Below are 23,766 nucleotides of genomic sequence, written 5' to 3'. Positions count from 1 at the left end.
TGACTGTTTAATGAGAAACTATTTGTTCTGTAAACCTTCACCTACAGTACAATTTAAAAAAATTAAAAAAAAAAAAAACATTGGCATAGCTTCTAGCATCAGAGCAACATGCAAGCCACCACAGTACAACAAAATGACAGACAGGTGGTGGTCAGTATCTAATATAGAACTCAGATGCTCACTTTCCTGTACACCTTAAAGCTATGGTGAAGCCATACATCCTAGACTCTGCATTAGATTCTATGACACCAGATATTAATCAGACTAAGGAAACTTGGATGAGACAGCAGTAAATTCACCTAGCTTCCATAAGTGCCAACCATATGGTTCTGGGGCCTCTGAATGGCTCCCAGGAGGGTGAACTGTGTTATCTTCGCAAGACTCATTCTCAGGCACATATTGAGCTTTGCTAATGATCTTTAAACCTGAATCACCTACATTTCTAGAGATTCTATTTTCATATAATAATATTCTGATTGAATTGGGCTGAACTTATCTCTGTGCTTTCACTTAAGAACTCTAACTGATAATGTCAGATTCCAAACTCTGTTTTGATTCAGTTGGAATACTTTGCTAGAAAAGAGTCTAGGAAAGAAAGGATGAAGACCTGGAGTAAGGCAATGATTTCAGGATTGAGGAAAAGAGAAGGTACTTAAAAATGCTCAATAGACAAGACTGAGAAGATGGTATGATTGAGTGTATTTTTTTAATTAAAGAAAAAAAAGAAGCTTAGATTAGCTTCCAATTGTCAAATCAACTCACCATTTTTTGTGAAAAAGAAATATTTTCTCCCCAACAATGCAATGAATGCTCAGTAGGTGTTTGATATTTGAATATTGGTCAAAAGCAGCAGTTGTCTTTTTTTCTTCCCCCTTCAAATGTGAGAGTAAAGTAAGTTATGTGAGACTAGGTAAATCTTTTATTAGTTACAAAACTATTACCTTTTTCCACAGTAGTATTTAGATATCACACAGTTCTTATGATGAGAAATTTTCACATCATTTAAATTTGGAGATAAGGAAGTCATACTCATTTGACATTCAATAAATCAAGCTTTTAGTTATTAGTGGAGAAAACTCTAAATGCTTACTGGAATTAGTATAAAGACATCTAAATTCATACCATTTCTTCAAAATGTGCATGTACTAGTCTGAAAAAAATGATGATTTCCAATTCTAAGATGTCAGTTATCCATGGCTGTGTTGACTTTGTTAATCCAGGGCTTTTATTACATGTTTATTCTAACTTCCTCTCTTTATCTGTCCTCAGAAAATTAATAGTATATCAGCGGTATTCTCCTCTAGACAGCAATTTTTCTTCACCCAGAATACATACTTAAGCTGATACATTTTTTACTGGAAATAATGGCACAGACTGAGCAGATGTATCAATTTAAAACACTGGTGCAGAGAAGATGACTCCCCACTACTACCCACTAAAATGTGTCAATATAATTGCAAGTCTAATGAGTGGAGAATAAGATTGTACATAACATATAAGGGTACTAGTGGCTACTTGAGATGCAAAATTGGAGTCTATGCTGGGTGCTCATTTTGGAAGTGGCTGAAGTAGTATAATCTGTACTCATTAGGCTGTAACTTCCATTAATCCTCTTATAAAGTAGACCCTCCTTCTTTTATAGCTCAGTTAGTATCTCCTCAGCCCTAATAACTGATTTCTGTTAATAAATCACTTTCTTGGATTCCTTCAGATAAATTCAGGACCCTTCTCCTGGAAAACATAAACTTGTCATATTTCCTCTATAGCTATGTAAGACATTCTAAATCCCTATATCTGTCATTTCCTTTGAAATTGGGGGAAAATAGAAACAGTATACACCTATTAAGATTAAATTAATGAAAAAATATTATTTTGCTTTTGATTAGATTCAGTCACACTAAAATATTTATTGTTCTGTTCTAATTTATACACACTGAGATATAAATCAAGTATAGTAGAATTGTCATGATGGATGATATCTTCAAGTTAGGTGGTTTCCATTTTCATTTCTACATATTAATAAAACCTTATTTCTAAAATTTAGTGGACTACATATGCTTTTTATATTGATGGAAAAAATCACCTCAGGAAGAAAACAAAAATTATGACTTAGTAACATACAATTATTTTATCAAACTTCAACTTTTTAAAATCTTCTAATATAACTAACTTAAACCCTGTCCTCATGCCTTGAATAATATTTTTCTGAATGACTGTTCACTGCAGAATAGACAAATACCTGCAGCTTGAGGACTAATGCAGGAACCTTGTCTACACTTTCACAGAGTAGATTCTCTGAATAACTCATCTCAGGGCCGCCATCACCTGCTTGTTCCTCAGGCTATAGATGACAGGGTTGAGCATGGGGGTGAGGACAATGTAGAAAACTGCCAGAACCTTGTCTATTGTTGGAGATTGGAAGGACCTTGGACATAGATAATTGTAAGCAAATGGTGCATAGTACAAAGTCACCACAGTGAGGTGGGTACTGCAAGTTGAATAGGTCTTCTTCCTCCCTTCTGATGAGGGCATGCAGTAGACAGCAAGGAGAACATGACAACAGGAAAAAGTAATGCCAATGAAAGGAAACACAAGGAACAAGGTGCTTCTCACAAACACTGTGTACTTATAGATCCAAGTGTCCATGCAAGCCAGAGCCACTATGGCTATGAGATCACAGAAGAAATGATTGATGGCCCTGGATTGGCAATAGGGCATATGGAGTGCGTACGCAGTGTGGACACAGGCATTGATAGACCCATTATCCAAGATCCTGTAGTCATCAGCACACACAAACTTTTGCTCACACGGATAGGATAGTGAAGAGGAAGGCAAATGGCCACATAACGTCATAGGCCATAGATGCTTCGACACCCGCCAAGGTCAAAAAGAAGAAACTCTGGACTCCACATCCAATGAAGGAGATTGACTTGATTCCAAACAGAAAGTTGGAAGCCTCTTGGGGACAATGGTGGAGATGTAATTCAGGTCTATAAGGGATAGCTGACTAATACATGGGTGTGTGGAGATGGGTATCCAGTAGGATGAGGAGGATCATGGACAGGTTACCAATTAGAGCCATTAAGAAAATGAGAATGATGAGAATGAAGAGGAACACACCAATTCTTGAGGGTGGGAACAGCCCTAATAAAAGGAAATCAGTTGATGTTTCATTATAACTCTCCATTGAATATTCATCAGTTTTCCCTAAAGTAAGAGACAAGAGTATGAAAAGTAAATAAAGAATAGTGAACTGTTTTTTGTTTTGTTTTGTTTTTTTAATGTCTATGATTGATCTAACTATGAATTTTTCAGGAAATTATACAGTTGCTTAACTGAGTGACCAATTTTACCTTTTTTTTTTTTAACTAGAAACACCATTCCATTACACAAAGATACAATGTAAGGTGTCATGCATTTACATCCAAAATCTATAGTAAAGTTTCCATGAAAAAATAAAAGAAAAATATGTCATACCTATTTTAATAGGATAAGGATGATGGTTCTTAATAAATTCACTTATCAGCAATAACATACATTATAGCAGAGTGCGTTAAAAATTGAAAATAAGTTGAAATGAATAAGTAATGGAATTGCTATAGGAATAAACTTAGTGACACAAACATGATTTATTTTTCTTTTTGAGGTTTATAATATTTACTTATTCCCTAAGACATACATTAGTAACTGCAACTTTTTTTTTTTAATTTTATTGAGAAGCTAGACTTATTCTTGAAGTCACTCTACCCAAAACAACTTTCTAAATATTAGTTATCAGTATTTGGCTTTGGCTCAGAAGTACACAAGTGGTTATCTTCTAATACAGTCAACTATAAAGTTATTATCTTGATTTTTAAATTCCTCTATTAATGGTCCTTTTCAATTTCCTAACTCAATAGCTAACTAGTCAGTATAAGATAGACTCTTCACTAAACCTTCTATTATCTACTACTCTGTTTAGATATCCCCAAATACCAGAGTAAAATATTTCAATGTTGCAGGACCCCTTTCCTGCTTCTCCCTCTCTGTCTCTTTGATTATGTTAAAAATTATCTTACATTTAAAACTGTGCCAGTCAGAGGTAAATTGATAGTGTGATCCCAAAAAATTATCTTGTCTTCTTCTTAAAACACAATTAAAGTCATGGCAATGGAATAAAAATGTTGTTAGTTGTTTTCTCAAGAGAAGAAAAAAAAAAGAAGGAAAGAAATGCCAGATAAAAGATTTCAGCACATTTTTGATGTTGGAATTTCAATGGAAAGATGATTATTCTATTCACTTTTCAAGAAGGGATTTAAAGAAGGTCATAGAAATATTAGATGGTACATTGGACCTGGTACCTGATCCCAATAAGGCAACTCTTTATTATACAATTCACACTCTTCTTGTGTTCTTAATATTATGTGATACGACTTCTCCAAAGTCAAAGATTTTCTTAACAAAGGTTCAAATGTATCTACAAAATGCTCGTTTTAATTTTCAAAGAGAAGTTTTAAAATGTGTCCTTTTTCGTCGGCATGTAGCCACTGACATAACAATAACAAACGCATTTATACTACATTTACAAAACATTTTACCTGAATTGATTATTTTCAATATCCATAAAAACTTTACAAAAGACCTCTTCAAAGTGTTAAAAGCAAAGATGTCACTTTGAGGACTAAGGTGCGCCTGACCCAAGCTATGGTATTGTCAATAGCCTTATATACATTTGAAAGCTGAACCATGAATAAGGAAGACCAAAGAAGAATTGATGCATTTGAATTATGGTGTTGGCAAAGAATATTGAATATACCATAGACTGCCAGAAGAATGAACAAATCTATCTTGTTAATAAAGTCTTTGACAGTCAGAATGCTCCTTAGAAGAGAGAATGGCAAGACGTCGTCTCAAGAACTTTGGACATATTATCAGAAGTGACGAGTCCCTGGAGAAGGACATCATGCTTGGTAAAGTAGAGAGTCAGGAAAAAAGAGGAAGTCCCTCAATGAGATGGATTGGCACAGTAGCTGCAATAATAGGCTCAAACATAGCAAAGACTGTGAGGATGGCACAGGACCAAGCAGTATTTAAAATGTTGTACATAGTGTCGTTATGAGTCGGCAACAACTCAACGGCAGCTAACAACAACAACTTTGAGAATTTTGCATCAGCATTGATTTCACTATAAAAAGGAGAAAATAGATCGCAGTAACATATCTGTCCAAAGTTACATAGTGGGTGTGAGAAAGTGTTAGCCATGCCCCTGGTCTGTTTCTGTACAGGGAAGGTGAAGAATACAGTCAAATTTTCATCGACCATCTCTACCCAGCATCCAGAGCATGTGTCAGGCACTGTGCCACACCAAGAACAAGCTTATGAAGACATCCACATTTGGTAGATGAAAAACTGGCATTCATAGAATTTATGTGGAGATTCCTATATCACCAGCTAAAAAGATAGCCACATTACTCACATTATGAGATGTAATGAATCAGAAGGGTGGTTCACTTTTTAGCCATCCAAAACTTCCTTTAAAATAGCTCTTTAAACATGAATTCTCTATTGATGGTAGGTAGTAGATGGTGGAAAATGTATTTGAAAAGATAACTTATGTGGTATCTTCGGTGAAGAGTGAGACAGTACACAATACAGGGGAAACGGGCACAACTTGTACAGGAAAGGTCATGGAAGCCCCATAGACACATCCAAACTCCCTGAGGGACTGAATTGCTGGGCGGAGGGCTCTGGGGACCATGGTCTCAGGGATCATCTAGCTCAATTGGCATGACACAGCTTATAAAGACAATGCTCTACATTCTACCTTGGTAAGTAGTGTCCAGGGTCTTAAAAGCCTGTGAGCAGCCATCTAAGATACTCCACTGGTCTCATCCCTTCGGGAGCAAGGGAGAATGAAGAGAACAGGATACAAGGAAAGGATTAGTCCAAAGGACTAATTGTCCACAGCTACCAAGGCCTCCACCGGACTGAGTCCAGTACAGGTAGATGGTGCCCGGCTACCACCACTGACTGCTCTGACCAGGATCACAACCGAGGGTTCTGGACGGAGCTGGAGAATGATGTAGAGCGTAATTCTAACTCACAAAAAAAAGACCAGATTTACTGGCCTAAAGGAGACTGGAGAAACCTCAAGAGTATGGCCCCCAGAGACCCTTTTAGCTCAGTGGTGAAGTTACCTCCGAGGTTTACTGTTCAGCCTGGGAGTGGACAGCCCCGTAAAACCAAACGAGACTAACGAGGTACAGGAGTCCAGTGACAAGGGCCAGAAGGCAGAAGGGGACAAGGAAGCTGGTGATAGGGAACCCAAGTTTGAGTAAGGATATTGTTGATGTGTTGTGAGATTGTTAACCATTGTCATAGGGCAACATTTGTAGTAACTGTTAAATGAGAAGCTATTTTGTTCTGTAAGCCTTCATCTTAAGTGAGAATAACAGCACAATTGGAAGAGCGTAGTCAATGTCACTGAACTGTGCATGTAGAAATTTTTGAAATGGTGTATCTTTGGCTATGTGTATTTTCACCAAAAAAAAAAAAGGTTGAGAAGTTAGAGGGTTAATATGTTGTGGGGTTGTTAACCAATGTTATAAAACAACATGTGTACTACTGTTTCATGAGAAACTATTTGTTCTGTAAGCCTTCACCTGAAGTACAATTTAAAAAAATAAATTAATTAATTTAAAAAAAAAAGAAAAGATAATTTATGCCAAAATTAAATTGTTTTAGTGTTTAAAGCTTACACATTTCAACATCTTCTCCTTACAGACATCTTTCTTCACATCTCCAAGCTTAACGATATTTCCCTGTTTTCCTGCAACAATCCAATATTTCCCAGTCCAGCCTCTAAGAAGCCAGGGAAGAGAGCCTCACATCATCACTCACACATCTAAATGCAGTCCAACTCATGTGCTGCTTACAATCAAAACCTGTCCTTACCTAGAAAGATGTGTTTACCAAAGAACACCCATTCTATCTCTGTAAATCAGGTTGCAGAAGTCTGCACTGTCATAAAGAGGAAAACCCTCCACTTGCAGTTCCAGTTTGGAAGTGACTGCCATGTTACCACATCTGTAACTACTTTCTTTGCATAGGCACATGCTCCCTATCCTCCTCTTTAGACATTTGACAATGAAGTACTGAGATAATTTGATTCACTTTTAGAATTCATGCATTTATTGTTGATACAGATATTTAAAACACATTTCCATTATTACACAGTAGAAAAAATGAAAACTCAAAGATTTGGAGTCATTAATTCAAGACCATGCAGTGTTCTGTTGACAGAGCTGGGCTGAATTCATATTTTCTGATTCCAATTCAGAGTTTTGTCCTCCAGCCAAAACTGTTCCAAAACTCTGCTTCCCTTTTTTTCTTCAGTGACCTTTCAGACTAGCAATAATCCTTACCAGGAAATATGCAGCTAAGGCAGAAATAAATTTAGTATGGTAATCCTTTAGCTGTTCTAGCATTTCTAACCAAACGAGGCTCAGATGTAGATGCTGAACATCCCACCTCTATTGTCGTGTCCTCCTTATGCATCCATGCATGTAATCCTGTAAGGGATCCCTTATTTCACCAAAGCTTTCCTCAACTGATTCCAAGACAAGACAGACAAAAGAGAGCCTTATATTGTGTGATTGAGTGATTTAAACATTTAATTATTTTATTTTATATATAAACAAATTATATTTGCAATTATTGGGATACAAAGTGAGAATTTGTGTTTATAAATGTGTTTCCATAAAATTCCACAAACTAGAATCACAATATATATATATTATATAAATATACACAAGTGAGAGAGAATATATATAGAGACTACTAGAATGCATCCTTTGAATTACGTGTCACGATGGGAATGGGTAGGCATATTTCACAAATACGCTGTGCAGAATTTAGAAACGAACCTTAGATTGAATTCTAGAACTACTACTTATTAAGAATGTGACCTTGGTCTAGTGAATTTAATACTTTGAGCTTGTTCCTAATATATTGAACAGGTAGAAGGAATTAGCTAATGCAGTGGTTCTCAACTTGGAGGTGATTCTCCTGCCCAGGGGCTATTTGTCAATGTCCAGAGACATTTTTTGCTGTCACAAATGTTCAGAGTGCTGCTGGTACCTAGTGGGTAGAGGCCAGGGATGTTGCTAAATATTCCACAATGCAGCAAACAGCCCCTCACAGAGCCAAGAATTATCAGGCGTAAAATGTCAATTTTGTCGAGGTGGAGAAATCCTAGATTAATGGTTTTGATCTTCTTTTTCATCTTCATCTTCTTCTTAATTTACACACTTGTTATCTACTAAGATTATACAGATAAAGCCTTTCCAATTTTTTCTCTGTACACGTCTACCATTTGCACGCCACGAGAACATTGCCAAGTTATCAGTAAAAATATTATTATTCTAATTCCACAAAAAATTTAGTGAGCATACAAGGCAAAAGACAGTAGAGGCAGCAATAAGATAAAGCCTTGGATACCAAGCAACCACTTCTCCCTTCACTGGCAAAGGAATGCACAGGAAACAGCAGCTTCCATGATCTGTATTGAGGACTTGACTCTGCATTGTTATCTTTATTCCCAATGTCTCCTGCACACCTCAGTTGTCTTCAGTTTTCACATGGATAGACTCTGCATAAGACAGTTCCAATCATTCTCAGCCTGGCTCTCTTCTCTCTCCTAACTCAGATATCATGTTTGAAAATTAGCTCAAAAAAAAAAAACAAAAAAAAACTGTTTTTTGTTTACACTTCTATTCAAGAGATACTACTGAACAATGTTGTATCAAAAACAGCCCTCTCTCCAAAATATGTAAAACAAACTCTAACAGCATTGAAAAGAGAAATAGACAGCTCCACAATAATAGTAGGAGACTTCAACACACCACTTTCAGTGAAGGACAGAACATTTAGAAAGAAAATCAATAAAGATATGGAAGATCTAAATGCCACAATCAATCAGCTTGTCCTCATAGACATATACAGAACTCCATTCAACAGCAGCAAGGTATGTCTTCTTTTCCAATGCACATGGAACATTCTCCAGAATAGACCACATTTTAGGCCACAAAGCAAACAGAATCCAAAACATTGAAATATTACAAAGCATATTTTCTGGCCATAAAAGTAGAAATCAATAACAGAAACAGCCAGCAAAAAATTCAAATACACAGAAGTTGAACAATGCCCTGCTCAAAAACTACTGGGTTATAGGAGAAACCAAGGACAGAATAAAGAAATTCACAGAATCAAATGAGAATGAAAACACATCTTACCAGAACCTTTGGAAAACAGCAAAAGCAGTGCTCAAAGGTCAGTTTATAGCAATAAATGCACACATCCAAAAAAGAAGAAAGGGCCAAAATCAAAACATTAACTATACAACTCGAACAAATAGAAAGAGAACACCAAAAGGAGCCCTCAGATGCCAGAAGAAAGGAAATAATAAAGATTAGAGCAGAAATACATGAAATAGAGAATAGAAAAACAATTGAAAGAATTAACAAGACCAAAAGTTGGTTCTTTTAAAAGATCAACAAAATCAATAAGCCACTGGCCAAACTGAAAAAAGAAAAACAAGAAAGGCAGCAAATAACCCAAATAAGAAATGAGATAGGCAATATCACAACAGACCCAACTGAAATAAAAAGGATCATAACAGAATATAATGGAAAATTGTACTCTAACAAATCTGAAAACCTAGAGGAAATTAACAAACACACTACCTACCTAAACTAAAACAAACTGAGGTAGAAAATCTAAATACACTCACAACAAAAGAAGAGATAAAAGAGGTAATAAAAAAATTCCTAACAAAAAAAAGCTCTGGCCCAAACACTTCACTGGAGAGTTCTACCCAACTTTCAGAGAAGAGTTAACACCAGTACTAGTAAAGGCATTTCAGAACACAGAAAAGGAAGGAATACTCCCAAACTCATTCTATAAAACCAGCGTAACCTTGATACCAAAGCCAGGTAAAGACATCACAAAAAAAGAAAATTACAGACCAATATCCCTCATGAACATAGATGCAAAAATCCTCAAGAAAATTCTAACCAATAGAATTCAATAGCATATAAAACAAACAAACAAATCATCAACTTTATGGAAAGGGAAGAGGCCCCAGATAAGTAAAGTATTACTGAAGAAGAAGTGGGAGACCCCATACTACCAGATTTCAGAAACAATTATACCCCCACGTAGTGAAAACAGTCTGGTACTGTACAACAACAGATCCATAGACCAATGGAACAGAATTGAGAACCCAAACATAAATCCATGCACCTATGAGCAACTGATATTTGACAAAAGCCCAAAAACTGTTAAATGGGGAAAAAAACAGTCTCTTTAACAAATAGTGCTGGCATAACTGGATATCCATCTGCAAAAAAGTGGAGCAAGACCCACCATGCACAAAAACTAACTCAAAATGGATCAAAGACCTAAATATAAAATCGAAAATGATAAAGATCATGGAAGAAAAAATAGGGACAAAGCTAGGAGCCCTAATACAAGGCATAAATAGTATACAAACCATAACTAACAATGCACAAACACCAGAAGAGAAACTAAATAACTGGGAGCTTCTAAAAATCAAACACTTATGCTCATCAAAAGACTTCACCAAAAGAGTAAAAAGAGAACCTACACACTGGGAAAAAAATTTTGGCTACGGCATATCCAATAAGGGTCTAATTTCTAAAATCTACAAGATACTGAAACATCTCAACAACAAAAAGACAAATAATCCAACTAAAAAATGGGCAAAGGATATGAACAGACACTTCACCAAAGAAGACATTCAGGCAGCTAACATACACATGAGGAAATGCTCACGATCATTAGACATTAGAGAAATGCAAATCAAAACTACAATGAGATATCATCTCACCCCAATAAGGCTAGCACTAATCCAAAAAGCACGAAATAATCAATGCTGGAGCGGTTGTGAAGAGATTGGAACACTTATGTACTGCTGGTGGGAATGTAAAATGGTACAACCACTTTGGAAAATGATTTGGCACTTTCTTAAAAAGTTAGAAATACCATACAATCCAGCAATCCCATTCCTAGGAATATATTGGAGAGAAATAAGAGCTGTCACATGAATAGACATACGCACACTCATGTTCATTCTGGCAGTGTTCACAAGAGCAAAAAGATAGAAACAATCTAGGTGCCCATCAACAGATGAATGGATAAACAAATTATGGTACATACGCACAATGGAATACTATGCAACGATAAAGAACACGGATGAATCCGCAAAGCATCTCACTATGTGGATGAATCTGGAGGGCTGAGTGAAATTAGTCAATTAGGACAAATATTGTATGAGACCACTATTATAAGAATTCAAGAAAAGTTTTAAACACAGAAAACAGCATTCTTTGATGGTTATGAGGTTGGTGAGGGAGGGGGAGGGGGAATTCACTAACTAGATAGTAGACAAGGATCAACTTCCATGAAGGGAAGGGCAACACACAATACAGGGGAAGTCAGCACAACTAGACCAAAGCAAAAGCTAAGAAGTTTCCTGAACATGTCCAAACACTTTGAGGGACAGAGTAGCTGGGGCTGGTGCCTGGGGACTATAATTTTGGGGGACAACTAGGTCAATTGGCATAACAAAATTTATTAAGAAAATGTTCTGCATCCCACTTTGGTGAGTGGCTTCTGGGGTCTTAAAAGCTTGCTAGCGGCCATCTAATATGCATCAATTGGTCCCATCCTGCTTGCAGCAAAGCAGAATGAAGAAAACCAAAGACACAAGGAAACTATTAGCTCAAGAGACTAAAGAACCCCTAAACCAGAGACTCCACCAGCCTGAAACCAGAAGAACTGGATGGTGCCCAGCTACCACCAATGACCGGCCTGACAGGGAACACAACAGAGAGTCCCAGACAGAGCAGGAGAAAAGTGTGGAGCACAACTCAAATTCACATAAAAAGACCAGACTTAATGGTCTGACAGAGACTGGAGAAACCCCCGAAACTATGGCCCTTGGACAATCTGTTAACCCAGAACTGATACCATTCCCAAAGTCCATTCTTCAGACAAAGATTAGACAGGACTAGAAAACAAAAAATAATACAGGCGAGGAATGTGCTTCTTAGTTCCATCAGATACACGAGACCAAATGGGCAGGTCCTGTCCGGAGGCAGGATGAGAAGGCAGGAAGGGACAGGAACTGGTTGACTGGATACAGGGAACCCAGAGTGGAAAGGGGGATTGTGCTGTCACATTGTGGGGATTTCAACTAATGTCACAAAACAATACGTGCTAAATTTTTGTATGAGAAATTAACTTGAGCTGTAAACTTTCACCTAAACCACAATAAAAATTAAAAAAAAGCCCTCTCCTCCTGCCCACTTGTAATCTAATTCTGAACTCTACTTCTCCTCTACTTAACCACCTTAAGTACAGCATCACTGTTTCCAGATAGTTAACTACACTGTCAAAGGGCAATTTAAAATAGAATAAAAGATATATCAGTCATCTGCATGTAAACATCTCCAGTACCTATGGTATAACTCCATATGAATAATGTCACATTACCAACATCCTCAACTTTGTTGCTACCTTCAGCTCTGTTTCAGAGATTCTGCAGCAGGTTTCAGCCACAGCATACTTCTGTCTACTCTTCTAAAACATCCACTTTCCCCTAGTCCTGGTACTTGCTTCTCAACATTGTACAAGGTGTTAAATCCTATTTATCTTTTAATCCTCTTCTAAAATACACTCCTGCTATGTAAATTTCTTTGGTCAGCTCATGCCAAATAAATTTTGTCTATTCATGGTTTTGGTTTTGTTCACATATACTTTTATTTTGGCAGTTATCAACCACTATCATCTATCTTGTTTCAAATGTCTAAATTTTATGAATGGGGCAGATTTCAGAGTGAAGCTCTTTGTCTTATTCTCCATAATTTAGTTAAGAAATTCATACACAACTCAACCACTGAAGTATCTTTAACTTCACCACTTTTCATCTTCATCCAAAAATAGATTTATGTGATCACAAATGTTGTTCCAAGAATTGAAGAGAACTTCTGTTTTAGTCACAAAGAGAACATTATGTCTTAAAAAGTGCCCAACAGTTCTCTTTGTGCCTAAAACATAAATTCTGTTCAATTCTTGGACTAACTTTTGTGATTACATACAATCTATTCTAGAATAAAGGTGAAAAGTGGTGGCATTAAAGATACTTCACTGGTTGATGCTATGTATGAACTTCTTAACTGAATTATAGAGAATTAGACAAGGTCCCACCTCATGACTGCCACATTCATGAAATTTAGACATTTGAAATATATCTGAGCTTCTGTGGAGTCCCTGGGTGGAGCAGATGGTTAAGCACTCAACTAATAGCCAAAAGGTTGGCAGTTTGAGCCCACCCAGAGGCAACTTGAAAGATAAGCCTGGTGATCTGCTTCTGAAAGGTCACAGTCTGGAAAACCCTATGGAGCAGTTCTACTCTGCACAGGTAGGGTCGCCATGATTCGGAATCGACTCTGCGGCAACTATCAACAACTGGGCTTCTGTTAATAGTGATGGTATAATTTGGGAACAGATAAGGAAGACGGCTGAATAACATGATGAACATAACTAATGCCACTGAACTGTACATGTGAAGATTGTTAAAATGTCAAATGTTTTTGCCACATATGAGTTTACCATAATAAAAAGACAAAAAAAGAAAATGTGCACATGTGGTCATCTAATGTCTTTTGATTTTTATTTTTTAAATAACTATACATGGTAATTTTATACCCATTAGAATCAAATAAAATTTCCTTTTTGAAGTCCCCTGGTTATTGAGATGTGGAATTTGTCAGTCACTTACACCAGCACTTAACAAAGAGTGGTTCTTTATTATTTGTAATCAAAGTTCCTCTAAAACATTTACATGTTTCTCAGACAAGTTAGAATCAGTACCTTTCATTGTCTTTCCACCTTCATGGTAGTCCTGCATACATTGCCAAAACAAACTTCCATGAATTATTTCTACAGGAAAGCACACATTCACCTCTCTGTAGTGAGCTTAACACTTCACGTACATCTATTGAGACATTGGTAACCATATGCTCTAGGTTTCTTTACCAGGATGTTCATCCTGATATTTGTTGTCTTGTTTGTGTTTGCTTGGCAATACCACCTGAGACTAGGTCAGTGGAGGGTGATTCACTAATAATACAGGATGGCCTTTGGCCAGGATTGTGTGTGTGGGGAGATGTGATACATTTTCCAGATGTTTTCACAGGTTTGACTACCCTAACTCAGTGAAGAATGAGCCAAATGCTGTCTGTTTGGATTGCTAAAACATGATTTCACTGAAGTTTTCTGTATTTGTATGTATTATATACTAGTGTTCAGTAAGTGCATATTTTACAACAATAAATTTTTTTTTAAATAAGACTGTGACATGTTTTCAGTGTTTCATAAAGTTAACTGTGTAAAGCTTCATGTTCACAACAAGTATTCTTAAATATACAATGTAAATATTTTTATGCAATGGCAAATTATTTAATTAAAAAGAAAATTCATAAAGATTTAGAAAGTTACATATATTTTATAAAGAACTTGAATTAATCCATTTTTCCAATTTATAAATATGCAAATAATGTGATGCACATAAAACTTTTTCAAGGAAAATAAAATGCAACCATTAGCATCAACACAAGTTTCCCTTATTCACATCATAAAATTTGCTTTATGTTGAATCATTTATCTCACAAGTTAAAGAATTTTTAGGGGAAATTTTTATGGTATATTATGCTATATTAGGAAAATTAATGCTAGCTATAACAATAGGCAAGTTCAGTGTCTTGACACAGCAAAATTTATTTGTCTTTAATGTCACCTTCTGAGATGGGTTGAGTTGTCCTCTTTCTTTTGTAGCTCTGCCATTCTGGATCACATGGCCTCCCAGGGTCTCCCTGGCAGGAGAAGACAGAGAGCTGGCTGAGAGTGACATACTTCACTCGTAATCATAGTCTATTGCACGGAGTGAAACACATGGCTATGACTTAAATTCAGTGAAAGCTAGGGAATATCGAAGATCGCACAGATATTTATGAGCACTATTTTTAGCTCTTCATGTAACATATATAAATCAGACTAAGTAAACAGTTACATTAATAAAAAAAAATCATGTATGTAGCTTAAAAGGGAGTCAATAAAGCTAGATATTTCTTTTATTCAAATATATTCCTTTGTACAGGATGAGCTGTCTTCAAGTGACAGTTAAAATACTTCTATAAATGTGAATGAAAAGATGAGCATGAGTTCCTAGACATGGTCAAGAGATAGAGTGAGAAAAAACACACATAATCATTTTCAGTGAAAATACTCGTTTTATGCTCACAATAACACAAAGTATGTCTTATAACAATCTGTAAGTGAGTAAACTGACACAATGTGGTCAAATAAATTGTCCAATCTAATTGCATTAGATATTGGTGAAATGGTTATTTGAAGCCTAGCACATCTAATCATTAAGCTCTTCCAGATAGATTAGTAGATCTGTCTAGCTTTATTGGTTGTAAACTTCTTATATTTGATACCAATATCTTCCAGTCAGTAGGTTTTACACTCCTGACTTATTACTCTTTGAACTTGCTACATTGTATACTATATATTTTGTTAGAACCTCCATCAAAAGAGAAAATCAAGGACACCAGGGACTTACGGACATTTACATTTTGTCTTAGGTCCTGTTTGACCTGCTATGATAAAGTCTTTGTGCATAAACTTGAAAATATCAGATAAAAGGATGCAGGATTATAGGCTTGGCTATTTAGTCTTTGCACTTGAGTTGCTGGCTACTCTCCACTCTGAACAATTCTTGAGTCTAGTTAATATGTATTTTAAACTTGCTTTCCTAGTATGTAGCTCAGAGAATGACTCCAGTATTCCATATTTATTTCTTGTTTGCCTTTAATATCATGATTTATCCAGATCCCACCATCTGCCTTGTTCTTGTTGTTGTTGGGTGCCACTGACTCAATTCCGACTCATTGTGATCCCATATGACAGAACAGAACTATCCTATAAGGTTTCTAGACTGTAATCTTTACGGAAGCAGATCACCAGGTCTTTCTCCTGTGCAGCTGTTGGGTGGGTTCAAACCACCAACCTTCTGATTAGCAGCTGAATGCTTAACCATTGTGCCACTAGGGCCTTAAGTTCCAAAAATTGTACTAAATGATGAGTAAAAACCTGGTGAGTGTTGGGTTTCCACAAATTTATCAATAAAAGAGTTATGAAGTCAACGGGTGGTCTTTTTTCAATTCACATCATTAATTTAGCAACAAGAGCAAAAATGAAAACCAACGATACCATTTATTAAAGAATTACCCATGATGATGATTCATGGATAAGGCTCAGGCATTCTGTTACTGTTAGCAGACTCTAAAAGGCCAGTTTCTAAGCCAGCAGGGGAAAAGATGATAAACATTCTGACTCATATGTAGAACCCTGAAGAGTAGGTTTAATGGTAAAATGTACTTCTGAAACTGGTGTCAATGTGAGGCTAAAGACAGCAGGAAATAACTTCTATATACTCTCTATCTTGCTTTCTATCTCTTCATACAAGCATCTGGCATTCATGTTTCTGACTATTGCCTGCTGACTTATTATGGTTTTCAGACTTCTACCCAGTAACGCATAATATCCACTGAAACTTGATATTCACATTTTAGAATATAATGAGCACCTCCATAGGACTTTTCCCAGGGCCCCCCTGAAGACTATAGATCATGGGGTTGAGCATGGAAGTGAGAATGGTGTAAAAGATAGACATTACTTTATCTTGGCCTGAAGTGTGGGAAGAGATCGGCCGCATGTACATGAAAATGATGGCACCATAATATAGACTGACCGCTGTTGGATGAGATGACCAGCTGGAGAATGCTTTCTTCCGGCCCTCAGTGGAAGCCATCTGAATGATAGTGACCAAGATGAGTGTGTAGGAGACAAGAATGGCTAAAAATGGAATAAGAAGCAGAATGATGATGCTGATCAACACCCCAGTCTCATAGGACAAGGTGTCCTCACAGAAGAGTCAAGATTCCAGGAAGTTCACAATAGAAATGATGAATTTCTCTGTGTTCACAGAAGAGGAAACTCATGGTGTAGACTGTATGAATTAAGGCACTGAGAGAACCACTGGTCCATGAGCTAACAGCCATCTGCCTGCAGAGTGGCCAGTTCATGAGGAGAGGGTAGTGCAGAGGCTTGCAGAGGGCAACACAGTGGTCATAGGACATGAGGCCTAAGAGGATACAGTCAGTCCCACCTAGGGCTAACCCCAGGAATATCTGTATCCTACACACAGAAACAGAGATGACTGTCCTGTGCAGAAGGTAGTCAGTCATCCTGGGGACAATGGCAAGTGTGAACAGGATGTCTATGAGAGAGAGCTGCCGCAGAAAAAAATAAATAGAAGTGTGAAGGTGGGTGTGTACTAGGATCAGCAGAATCAGGAAACTATTTCCAGTCAGGGTGACAAGGAACATCACGATGATAAGCACAAAGAGACAGAAGGGAGTTACAGGTGTACTGAAGCAGACCTAAAAGAATAAATTCAGTGATTGTGTGGTTCTCCAAATGCATTGTCCTTGATGTCTCTTTAGAGGTAAAAGCAAAACCACATAAATATGGATACTATTTTACAATTAATTTTGGTCTATGGAAGTTAAGCAATCAAAAAAATTTTTTATATATTATCTAAAGAATTATGGGGAAAAAGGTGAAATCAGTAGAAATAAATTGATCAAATGATATTTGTCTGGTTTGTTTTAGTACCACACAATGTAAAACACTCTTAAACTGAATTTGTCCAACTTTTAGTGTATTTTGGACACTGGCTCTTTCAGTCAGAAACAGGTTGAATAAAAGTGCTGATTTACCAGTAGTTTACCAGCACTTTTGATGATGGATCCCCAGTGGAATATACATAATCACACTGACTTCCTTTGCTGTGCCTCAATATGTTCCCCTTAGCTTCATAACACTGATCCCTAGAACAAAGCACAGGTCTGCAAGCAAGTCAATTAAAAATAAAAGCACTGGAGGTGGAGCCAACATGATGTCCTAGACAGACACACTACGCTGTCCCTCTGCATCAAACACTCAAAAAACTAAGTAAAACAGATATAAATGTCAATCCTGGAACCCTAAGCATCAAATGAAGGGATAAAGAACAAGCTCAAACACTGAATGGAAGAAGAAACTAACAGAAAACAGAGAACGAGGAGAGATATAGAATGCAGGTAACCTACCAACTAACAAGGCACAGCATCACTATCCTCAGGCATATGCAGCAACAACCCTGGACAGGAAGTACAGGACAGCAACTTCACGGAGCTCCCAAGAGGAGTCAGATTACATGGTAACCAGAGAAACATGCTTTCCCACCTCTCACACTTCTGCCCCATATGTCACCTCCCCCACTTCCTGCCAGCCCCTGGATCCACCCTGCCCTCACCTCCTGGCTACCACATGCTGCCCTGCTTTTTTTCTCTCTGTCTCTTTTCTTTCTCCAACCCACCTAGCCCTGTATGCCATCCACCCTTCCTGCAAGACCCCACCATGCCACCACAGTTAGAACATCATCTACCCTCAGATTTGATGCTGCAACAGGCCTGCACTGCCCTTCCCTACTGACCACTCTACCAGCTAGTGAACAGCAGGAAGAGAGCCCGTACATCTCCCCGTGTGACACACTACCCATCTGGCAAGAGGCTGTGAACTCTCCCATGTTGCTGGACCAACATCAGGAGGCAGACGGCTCCCACCAAGTTCACCCTCAGCAACCTCACCAAACCAGTGTATAGTGTAACAGCTCATCCTGCCTGTTGCTGCCCTGCCCTCCCAGACAGGTGATGAGAGCTATCACAACCACAGGCAAGCAAGCAATAAAGCACACTTGGCTGCCCATGCTGACAAATCAAAACAAAACAAAAAGTAGGACAAAACAAATGAAAATACAATTAATAAATAAAGAAAATAATACCTTAATGTCTCAGAGACAGCAGACAATATCAAAACATTAAAAAGCATGACAAGATGGCTCTGGCAAGGGACCAAAATAAAGAATCAGATTACCTTCTGGTAGAAGAAAAGACAGTGCAACTACTGACATGGAATTCACAAGACTAATATTTAGGGCTCTCCAAGAAATTAGGAAAGAGATCAAGGAAAACACAGTCAGAACCAAGAAAAAAATAGATAAAATCATGGAAAACACAGAAAAAAAACAAGGAAAACATAACCAAAATCAAGGAAAACACAGAAAAAACAATAGAATTCAATAAAATAAAACAAGAACAAAATGTCAACATAAATAAGCAATTAGAAATCATATAAAAACAGCAATGAGAAATTCAAAAGATAAAAAACAAAATTTCAGAAATTGACAATTCAATAGAAGGTTTTAGTAGCAAATTTGAAACAATGGAAGACAGAATCAGCAACATTGAAGACAAATTCATGGATGCCAATTTGTTTACAGAAAAATCAGAGAAAAGAATGAAGAAAATCTAAGAATTACGTGGGATGCAATCAAGAGCAAAAATTTGAGCATGATCAGAGTTCCAGAATGGGGGAGAATATGGAAAACAGAGAAGATTGTTGAAGATTTGCTACCAGAAAACTTCCCACACATCATGAAAGACAAAAAGCTGACCATCCGAGAAGCTCAACGAAGCTCACATAGGACAGACCCCAAAGAAAGTCATTAAGACATATCATAATCACACTTGCAAAAACCAAAGACAAAGAAAGAATCCTGACAGAAGCTCAAGAAAAACGAAAAGTCACTTAGACAGGAGAAAAAATAAGACTAATCTCTGATTACTCAGCAGAAACTATGCAGGCAAGAAGGCAGTGGGATAATGTATATGAAACCTTGAAAGAAAAAAATTGCCAACCAAGAATAACATATCCTGCAAAACCCTATGTCAAATATTATGGCAAAATTAGGACATTTCCAGATGAACAGAAATTAAGGAATTCATAAAAATCAAACCAAATTTATAAAAAATATTAAAGGGATTTCTTTGGTTAGAGAACCAACAACATCAGATAACATCCTGAGTCTAGGACACAGGACAGCATAAGCCTGACACCAACCTTGGTAAAGAACTCTCAATAATAAAACGAAGCTAAAAGACTTAAAACAGGGAAACACAGATGTCAATCTGTAAATTACAACAATGTCAAAATAATAAAAGGGGGAATAAATGATATAGGTATAGAACTTTCAAATAGAGAGGTAGTCAAGTCAATATCAAGTAATAAAAGTCTGGTTCAAACTTAGGAAGATAAGGGTAAATATCAAGGCAACCACAAAGACAGTTAACAAACCTACTCATCAGATTTAAAAAGGAGAAAAACATAAAGACTCAGTAAACACAAAGTCCATAAAAATGAAAGAAAAGAAAAGAAGCTCCACACAAAAAATAAATAAACTCATCACAGGAAGGTAAGAGGAACAAAGAAAACATCAATACCACAGAAAAAAAGCACAATATGACAGCAATAAACTCCTACCTATCAATAATCACATTGAATGTAAATGGCTCAAGTACACTCAAAAAGAGACAGAGAGTGGCAGAATGGATTAAAAAAAAAATGACACATCAAAATGCTGTCTACGAGAGACACACTTTAGACACAAAGATTAAATATACTAAAAAATAAAGGATAAAAAATATATATCAAGCAAACATTAACCAAAAAAGGGCAGGAGTGGCAATACTAATCTCAGATAAAATAGACTTTAAGGCAAATTCACCTTAAAAGACAAAGAAGAACATTATATAATGATTGAAGGGAAAATCCACCAAGAAGACATAACCTCAATAAATATCTATGCACCGATGACAGGGCTCCAAAATACACACAAGACAAACTTTAACCACACTGAAAAGAGAAATAGACAGTTCCACAATAATAGCAGGAGACTTAAACACAACACTCTCGGTAAAGGACAGAACATCTAGAAAGAAACTCAACAAAGACACAGAAGATCTAAAGGCCAAAATCAATCAACTTGACCTCATAAACATATATAGAACACTCCACCCAACAACAGCAAAGTATACATTTTTTCCAACACACATGAAACATTCTCCAGAATAGACCACATTTTAGGCCACAAAGCAACCCTCAATAAAATACAACCAAAATAATACAAAGCATTCTCTGTAATAACAACACCAAAAAAGTAGAAATCAACTACAGAAAGAGCAAGGAAAAAAATTCAAATACACAGAAACTGAATAACTCCTTGATTAAAACCAACATGGTAATAAAAGAAATAAGGATGGAATAAATAAATTCATAGAATCAAATGAGAATGAAAACACATCCTACAGAACCTTGGGAACACAGCAAAAGCAGTGCTCAGAGGTCAGTTTATAGCAATAAATGCACACATCCAAAAAGAAGAAAGGGCCAAAATCAAAACATTAGCCCTACAACTCGAAGAAATAGAAAGAGAACAGTAAAAGAAGCCCATAGGCACCAGAAGAAAGAAAATAATAAAGATTAGAGCAGAAACAAGTCAAATAGAGATTCGAAAGACAAAAGAAAGAATCAACGAGACTGAAAGTTGGTTCTTTGAAAAGATCAACAAAATTGATAAACCATTGGCCAAACTGATGAAAGAAAAACAGGACAGGAAGCAAATAACCCAAATAAGAAGGGAGCATTACAACAGACCCAACTATTTTTTAATTATGCTTTAGGTGAAAGTTTACAGAGCAAATTAATTTCTCATTAAACAGTTAATACACAAATTGTTTTGTGGCATTGGTTGCGAACCCCACGACGTGTCAACACTCTCCCCTTCTCCACTCCAGTTTCCCTGTTTCCATTCATCCAGTTTTCCTATCCCTCCTTGCCTTCTCATCTTTGCTTTTGGGCTAGTGTGCCCATTAGTTTCGTATGTACATGATTGAACTATGAAACATGTCCCCCATGTGTGTTATTGTTGGCCCTATAGACCTATCTAATCTGTGGCTGAAGGGGGAACTTCAGAAGTGAATTCAATACTGAGTTAAAAAGGTGTCAGGGGGCCATACTCTTGGAGTTTCTCCAGTCTCTGTCAGACCAGCAAGCCTGGTCTTTTGTTTGTGTGTGTGTGTCTGTGTGTGTGAATTTGAATTTTGGTCTACATTTTTCTCCTTATCTGTCTGGGACCCTCTATTGTGATCCCTGCCAGAGCAGTCAGTGGTGGTAACCAGGCACCATCTAGTTGTTCTAGGCTCGGTCTGGTTGGGGTTGTGGTAGTTGTCATCCATTAGTCCTTTGGACTAATCTTTCCTTTGTGTCTTTGGTCTTCTTCATTCTCCTTTGTTCCAGCCAGGACGGGACCAGTAGATGCATCTTAGACGGTTGCTTACAAGCTGTTAAGACCTCAGACACTACTCCTCACAGTCAGATGTAGAACAATTTCTTTGTAGACTATATTATGCCAGTTGAGCTAGATGTTCCCTGAGACCATGGTCCTCAGCCCTCAGCCCAGTAACTCAGTCTCTCAGGGCAGTTAGGATTGTCTGTGAAGTTTCTATGCTTTTGCACTGGTCAAGTTGTGCTGACTTCCCCAGTATTGTATACCATCTTACCCTTTACCAAAGTTACTACTCATCTACTATCTATTGTTTTTCCATCCCCATCCCTCCCTTCCCTTGTAACCATCAAATATTGTTTCTTTCTGTGTGAAAACATTTTCGTGTGTTTTTACAATAGTGGTCTTATATAATATTTGTCCATTTGTGATTGACTTTTTTCACTCAGCATAACGCCCTCCAGATTCATCCATGTTGTGAGATGTTTTACAGACTCACCATTGTTCTTTACTGTTGCATAGTATTCCATTCTGCGTATTTACCATAGTTTGTTTATCCATTCATCTGTTGATGGGCACTTAAGTTTTACTCCAAAACTAGATGTATGCAAAACTGGAAGTTCATCTGTAAAAAAAGTGAAACAGGACTCATACCTCACACCATACACAAAAACTAATTCAAACTGGATCAAAGATCCAAATATAAAACCTAAAACTATAAAGATCATGAAAGAAAAAATAGGGACAACTCTAAAACCAAAAAAAAAAAAAGAAACCAAACCCATTGCTGTTGAGTTGATTCTGACTCATAGCCATCCTGTAGGACAGAGTAGAACTGCCCCGTAAGGTTTCCAAGGAGTGGTTGGTGGATTCAAACTGCTGACCTTTTGGTTAGCAGCTGAATGCTTAACTACTATGCCATCAGGGCTCTGGGACAACACTAGGGGGCTTAATATATGGTATAAATTAAGATACAAACCATTATTGACCATGAACAAACACCAGAAGATAAACTAGATAACTGAGAGCTCCTAAAAAATTAAACATTTATGCTCATCAAAAGACTTCACCAAAAGAGTAAAAAGAAAACCTACACACTGGGAAAATGTTTTGGCTGTGATATATCCAACAAGGATCTAATCTCTAAAATCTACAAGATACTGCAATACCTCAACAACAAAAAGACAAATAATCCAATTAAAAAATGGGCAAAGGATATGAACAGATATTTCAACAGAGAAGACATTCAGGCAACTAACAGACACATGAGGAAATGCACACAATCATTAGCCATTACGGAAAAGCAAATCAAAGCTACAATAATATACCATCTCACCCCGACATTATTGACACTAATCAAAAAACAGAAAATAACAAATGTTGGAGAGGTTGTGGGGAGATTGGAACACTTA

At 37.0% G+C, this 23,766-nt stretch overlaps 1 protein-coding gene and 2 pseudogenes across 7 annotated transcripts in view; all 3 read right to left on the bottom strand.

The window, feature by feature from the left end:
* Positions 1-379: 379 nt before the first annotated feature.
* Positions 380-23,766, bottom strand: part of PGBD2 (piggyBac transposable element derived 2) — a 59,891-nt gene continuing 36,504 nt past the window's right edge. For 3 of the 7 annotated variants that reach the window (XR_002825725.1, XR_002825726.1, XR_002825723.1), the window contains 2 exons: positions 22,854-22,979; positions 14,873-14,936 (listed from right to left, as the gene is read on the bottom strand). The gene's annotated coding sequence lies outside the window, so the exon portion shown is untranslated. Of the gene's footprint in view, positions 873-14,860; positions 14,937-22,853; positions 22,980-23,766 lie in introns of those variants that run through there. The other 4 variants (XR_002825727.1, XR_002825728.1, XR_002825729.1 and 1 more) reach the window with 3 other exon arrangements.
* Positions 2,063-3,327, bottom strand: LOC101347710 (olfactory receptor 2L5-like; annotated as a pseudogene).
* On the bottom strand, positions 16,690-17,751 carry LOC111822592 (olfactory receptor 2AK2-like; annotated as a pseudogene).

The sequence above is a fragment of the Trichechus manatus genome, unplaced genomic scaffold, assembly GCF_000243295.1.
Source record: "Trichechus manatus latirostris isolate Lorelei unplaced genomic scaffold, TriManLat1.0 scaffold00181, whole genome shotgun sequence".
Classification (NCBI taxonomy): Eukaryota; Metazoa; Chordata; class Mammalia; order Sirenia; family Trichechidae; genus Trichechus; species Trichechus manatus.
Note: the sequence above shows the minus strand (reverse complement) of the source record. Positions and strands in the feature narration are given on the sequence as shown.